Below are 7,197 nucleotides of genomic sequence, written 5' to 3'. Positions count from 1 at the left end.
ACCATACACAAAAATAAACTCAAAATGGATTCAAGACCTAAGTGTAAGGTCAGACACTATCAAACTCTTAGAGGAAAACATAGGCAGAACACTCTATGACATAAATCACAGCAAGAACCTTTTTGACCCAGCCCCTAGAGAAATGGAAATAAAAACACAAATAAACAAATGGGACCTAATGAAACTTAAAAGCTTTTGCACAGCAAAGGAAACCATAAACAAGACCAAAAGACAACCTTCAGAATGGGAGAAAATATTTGCAAATGAAGCAACTGACAAAGGATTAATCTCCAAGATTTACAAGCAGCTCATGCAGCTCAATAACAAAAAAACAAACAACCCAATCCAAAAATGGGCAGAAGACCTAAATAGACATTTCTCCAAAGAAGACATACAGATGGCCAACAGACACACGAAAGAATGCTCAACATCATTAATCATTAGAGAAGTGCCAATCAAAACTACAATGAGGTATCATCTCACACCAGTCAGAATGGGCATCATCAAAAAATCTAGAAACAATAAATGCTGGAGAGGGTGTGGAGAAAAGGGAACCCTCTTGCACTGTTGGTAGGAATGTAAATTGATACAGCCACTATGGAGAACAGTATGGAGGTTCCTTAAAAAACTACAAATAGAACTACCATATGACCCAGCAATCCCACTAGTGGGCATATACCCTGAGAAAACCATAATTCAAAAAGAGTCATGTACCAAAATGTTCATTGCAGGTCTATTTACAATAGCCAGGACATGGAAGCAACCTAAGTGCCCATCATCGGATGAATGGATAAAGAAGATGTGGCACATATATACAATGGAATATTACTCAGCCATAAAAAGAAACGAAATGGAGGTATTTGTAATGAGGTGGATGGAGTTAGAGTCTGTCATACAGAGTGAAGTAAGTCAGAAAGAGAAAAACAAATACAGTATGCTAACACATATATATGGAATCTAAGGAAAAAAAAAAAGGTTATGAAGAACCTAGTGGCAAGATGGGAATAAAGACACAGACCTACTAGAGAATGGACTTGAGGATATGGGGAAGGGGAGGGGTCAGATGTGACAGGGTGAGAGAGTGTCATGGACATATATACACTACCAAATGTAAAATAGATAGCTAGTGGGAAGCAGCCGCATAGCACAGGGAGATCAGCTCGGTGCTTTGTGACCACCTAGAGGGGTGGGATAGGGAGGGTGGGAGGGAAGGAGAGGCAAGAGGGAAGAGATATGGGAACATATGTATATGTATAGCTGATTCACTTTGTTATAAAGCAGAAACTAACACACCATTGTAAAGCAATTATACTCCAATAAAGATGTTAAAAAAAAAAAAAACACAATGGAACATCACCTCACACCTGTCAGAATGGCTAACATAAAAAAGTCTACAAATAACAAACGTTGGCGGGGATGTGGAAAAAAGGGAACCCCTGCACAGTGTTGGTGGGAATGTAAACTGGTGTAGCCACTGTGGAAAACAGTATGGAGGTTCCTCAAAAAAATAAAAATAGAACTACCATACGACCCAGAAATTTCACTCCTGGGTATATATATCTGAAAAAAACTAAAACACTAACTCAAAAAGATACATGCATCCCAGTGCTCATAGCAGCATTATTTACAAGAGCTAACATATGGGAGTAACCCATGTCCATCAGCAGATTAACGGATAAAGAAGACATGAGATACACACACACACACACACACACACACACACACACACACAATGAAATATTACTCATCCATAAAAAGAATGAAATTCCACAGCATTTGCACCAATGTGGATGGACCTACAGAATATTATGCCTAGTGAAATAAGTCAGAGAAAGACAAATACTGTATGATATTGTTTATATGTGGAATCTGAAAAATAAAACAAATGAATGTATATAACAAAACAGAAACAGACTCACAGATACAGAAAACAAAGAAGTGGTTACCAGTGAGGGTGAGAGAAGAGAGGAGGGGCAAGATAGGGGTAGGGGATTAAGAGGTACAAATTACTATGTATAACATTGATAAGGAGCAAGGATATATTGTACAGCAGAGGGAAATATAGCTATTATTTTATAATAACTTTAAATGGAATATAATCTATAAAAATATTGAATCGCTATGCTGTACACCTGAAACTAATGTAATATTGTAAATCAATTATACTTCAATTAAGAAGAGTATTAAAAAAAAAGAATGACTCCCTGATTTTTGACTTGGGTAGTGGGTGCATGGTGATTGTCAGGCACTGAGATAAGGGAGACCAAGGATCTCCATTTAAATAGAAAAGGTATGGGCTTCCCTGGTGGCGCAGTGGTTGAGAGTCTGCCTGCCAATGCAGGGGACACGGGTTTGAGCCCTGGTCTGGGAGGATCCCACATGCCGCGGAGCAACTAGGCCCATGAGCCACAACTACTGAGCCTGCGCGTCTGGAGCCTGTGTTCCACAACAAGAGAGGCCACGATAGTGAGAGGCCCACACACTGTGATGAAGAGTGGCCCCCACTTGCCACAACTAGAGAAAGCCCTTGCACAGAAATGAAGACCCGACACAGCCATAAATAAATAAATAAATAAATAAATAGAAAAGGTATAACAAGAGGACAGATTGTGGGGTGTGCGGAAGGACAAGAGGAAGGGAAGGCAGAGAGGTCTCAGGTAAGGAGGACACTTCCACGTGTTATGGGTTTCTGTTGCAGATGAATTTGCCCTTTCCCCACTGGAGGCCTGGTCTCAGTTCTCCAAACCTTAAAGAGCAGCTCCAACTGCAAAAACAGATTCTCAGGAAAGCATATGGATGGAGATCAGAGAGAAGAAGCTTACTGTGAGGTCTGTCTCAGTCAGCTTGGGCTACTATACAAAATATTTCAGACTGGTGGCTTCATCAACAGACCCTTACTTCTCACAGTTCTGGAGGCTGGGAAGTCCAAGATAAAGGTACAGATTGGGTTCCTGGTGAGGACCCTCTTCCTGGATCGTAGACAGCTACCTTCTTGCTGTGTCTTCACATGGCCTTTCCTTGTGCGTGCTCATGGGGAGAGGGATTTCTGTCTTCCTCTTCTTATAAGGATCCCACCCTCATGATCTCATCTAAGGTTGATGGCTTCTGAAAGGCCCTACCTCCAAATACCATCACATTGGGGGTTAGGGCTTTAACATAGGAATTTTGGTGATGGTATGGGTTGGGGGGTAGGGCCACAAACATTCAGTCCATAACAGTTTCTTTCAGCCAGAATGGGAAGTGCTCATTCTCGTGGCCACTCAGTCTTTATAAAGGTACCCGTGTCATGTGGACACTTGGTGTAGGTGGCTCCAAGATGTTCCCAATTCCTTACAGGAAGAAGAAATTAAGCACTGACTTATAAAAGTTAATAGCAAAGCCCCTTTGAACAGCCCTCCATGATCAGACTGGTTGCACTGACTTCTGTGGGCTTCTTGCAGACCCTGTTCTTCAACCTGGAAGAGTGGCATCTGAGGCACAACTGATTCATTGAGAACAATTATTTCCCCTCATCTCCCTGCCCTTCTCCCCCACCCCTTCTTTTATCTGCAAGTAAATTTAAAAAGGGGGAGAATTACATGTGTGAAGAGAGTAATATCCAGAATAAACCCAGAAGCACATTCTTGGTAGCTATATAAGGTTTTGTAAGCAGAAGCATGTTTGATTAGTATGGCTGTGTGGAGAACAAAAACCATTATCTCCAGAAACACAAGGCTAGAAGCATTTTTTTCTTGGAAATGAAGAATAGTTTAAAATATTGCCACGGGACAAGGAGATTTTATTTACTCTGGCATGAACTCACTGATTTTTAGTAAAAAAAATTTTTTTTCTCCAGATTTGATGTTGATAATGTCACTCCTCAATGTGTCCCAAGGGTTAGGCTATGGATTCTTTCTCAGTCTGCAGTGAACTGCCTCTGTCCAGTGGTCTCCTCTCTTGTCATGGAAACCCAACACTCCAGTCTCTGTTTCAGCATCAGAAGAGTGGTGAAAGGAATTGGCAACGTTGATAAGCTATTACTCTCTGTGTATTTGTTTTGCCCTGCGAATGGCTGAATGCTTTAACAACCTTATCAGTCCCACTTGTTTAACAAATGTTAAAAACCGGAACTGTGGTTCCAACAGCTCCAAAGAAAACAGGATAAGGGTTGTTGGCTTGAACATTTCCTCTTGCAGTAAATTGTAGTTCAAAGAAGCTGCAGAATTGAGAGGTAGCATTTCACGTGTAATTGTAGGCAACAAACATTTATTGTTAAAAATTCCTTTAACGTTTCCTTCTTGACACAGTGGGTCCCTTATAGCAGAGGGAGTCTAGATCCAAACACTGAACTATTTCCAACTGAGGTTATCAGAGGTTATCTGCAGGGCCAGCGAGTGCCGAGATCTCTGCTGGTTCCTTGATTTTCTTCCCGGTACTGCCTTTTCTTTGTATTAGCTTCAAACATCCAAAGAACAGCATTGTAAAATACAATAGAAAGAACAACGGATTCAGAATTTTTTCCCATCCTGTTCATTTATTTGGGGCTACACCAATCCATGTTTCCTAAGGTCTCATCACTCAGCAACAATTACCAAGGCTCCATAATCCATTGGATTGACCAAGTCTGGCTTATGTTGCAATGTAGGAAGTCAGAGCTCTCTCACAGGAGACCTAAACTCTAGGAAAGTAGATAATACCTGGATGCATGTGTGACTGTCACCAGTGTATTCAGACCCATCCATTGCTTAAAGGTAAATAGCTCTGGGTACATCTCTACTCAGATATCTGTACTGAGGTTCCTAGGGGTTGCTTGGCTGGTTGAAGAAGGTGTGAGATTGTATGGTGAAGATATCTGTGGGAATTTTAAACAGAATTAATGTCACGGAGGGTCAAAGAGCAGGGACATTCCTCAGGTGATATGTAGGAGACGCTGTGGATAAATGGCATCCAGGGTAAAGGTACTAATGAAAGCTATGGCTTCAGGGTCCAGGGTCTCCTGAAACCTATCCTTGAGCCTCTAGGCATCTGTGGAGTCCAGGTTAGGAGCTGCTGCTGTGGCATGTGCCTGCACAGACAGAAAGCTAGTGTGGTACAGGCCAGAGAAGGCAGAAGAGGGAGCAGACCGAAGGGAAGGCAGTTCTGCTCTGAACACGAGAGGGAAGGCTGAAAGGATCCAGGGTCCCTGGGACGTTCCTGGTAGAGTGCCTCAGATGACAGGAGGCATCCTTGGAAAGACTCAGCAAGGACATCAGGCTGTGATCCTAAAAAGATCCCAGGCACCAGAGGCTGACTGCTGACTTCTGCACACATCTCAACAATTCTCACACGGGGCTGAGGATTTCCTTCTCAGCTGTTCACTGGGAAGCAGATTTTATTCATCTGAAAACAACGACGACTTAATGTTTGTCATCAGGGAGTCCAGGCCATCTACAGTAATAGTATTCCATTTTTTCTCCTCTTATCCTTGGTGGAAAGTGGGAGTTGCTGCTTTGGCTTATAGAGCCCTTTCATCCTCACAATGAGCCTGAGGTCAGCACTGTGCAGAGGAGCCGAGGCTCTGGGCAGTTTCAGGACTTGCTCTGGTACTCTTGGCTACAGTGGGTAGAGGCATGACTCCAAGCTCATTACTCTTTTCATCACACCCTCTACTTGGTTCTTGGTCAGACAGGTCCTACTTTTTGTGCTTAGTATTTCACTGCATCGCTAATGCTCACTTTCATCCCTGTGACAAAGATCACCAACTACTTCCCTGCTCTCTGCCTCGACCACTTGTTTGATGGTGTTGGCTATCTTGCAAGCAGCTAGAAGGCACCAGGATCTGTGACCCACCTGAAATGTGGGCACTAGGAACGTACCACTCCCACAAATGGAGTCCTTTGGTTACCCCAGATTGCGGTCCAGGAGCTCTGCTTCCTCTGCCCCTCCAAAAGGAAAGAACAACCAATCTATCCAGTGCCAGGGAACTTTTGCAAAGATGCCAAGGTACCCTGACTCTAGAATTGACAAGGTCCAGAGAAGAAATTCAGTTCCAAAAGGAAGAGGAGTGTGTGGAGACCCAAAGAGCTGTTCCTGGAGAACCTTGGGCACATAGAAAATGAGAAGCCACCGACAAGTGGGACAGCTTTACTTCCCTTGATGTAGGAGCTGCTATATCAGGATCCAAAGTCTGCTTAGGAGGGAACTTCCCTGTTCACACCAGAGCATTCTGTGGATACCTGTTCATGGCTGAGAGAAGGCTCTGGGTGAAGACAGAGCAGAGGATGGCTCGAAAGAGGATTACTAAGCGTGCCTGTCAGGGGTGATAGGGACCAGACCACAGGAGAGTCACACTATCTTGGGAGATGTGGGGATTACCACATCAGTGGAGGGTGGTGACGCTGACCTCGTGAGATGGGGAGGAAGCTCACATCCCACAGCGGGGACTTCTGGGCAAAGGGAAGCCACCATAACTGAAATCGGGGAATCAATTCTCGTTCCAGATCACCAGGCACTTGGACTGCTGGTGTTTCTACATTACTTACTTATTTGTGGAGATGGATTTTCTTTTCTTTCAACAAAATCTTTTGTTTGCAAAGCTTGGACCAAGTTACAGGGTTGTCTGGTGAAGGAACTTCCCCAAGTCTCTGACCATGATTTTGACTGAGGCCAAACTGCTTAGGTGCACACTTTGTTGGCGCCAGGATTGTGCTACTATACAGTTTTCTTCAGGTGAAATTGTTGCCTTGTAACCCTCCTGATAGGCCCACAAACCAGCAGGATTATTGTGTAGGTCACCTGAAAAATCATGTGAACCCCTTACGATCTGCAAGTCTCTGTGCTTAGTGCAACTTAGCAAAGGGAGGAGTTTCCTGGGAACTTCTTGTGTTTGGCATAATCTTCTGCCAATGATTTACTTCCTTCAGCACTGTTGAATTGAAGGTTAGGTAGTGATTCATCAGAAAGCGTAGCAGGAAAAATCTTGTCATCATTGCTAAGACGGCAGGTATTGGCTAACTACAAGTTTCTGGCTAGAAGGTAAGCTCTGATTTACTGGATTTGTATTTTCTGAAAGAGTTACATGTAAAGCAAAAAATAGACTACTGATGAATGGAGATCTCTGCTGTCCTGGAGTTGGCTGGAGTTAGAGCTTATGGTGAAGGAGAGGGTGATACTGCAGGTAACTGCTCAGAGCCTGAGCTTTGGGGACAGGTAGACCCTAGTTTAAAGTCATGGCTCCGC

This window comes from Balaenoptera acutorostrata, chromosome 4 (assembly GCF_949987535.1).
Source record: "Balaenoptera acutorostrata chromosome 4, mBalAcu1.1, whole genome shotgun sequence".
NCBI lineage: Eukaryota > Metazoa > Chordata > Mammalia > Artiodactyla > Balaenopteridae > Balaenoptera > Balaenoptera acutorostrata.
The sequence above is the reverse complement of the archived record's forward strand: the minus strand, read 5'-3'. Positions refer to the sequence as shown.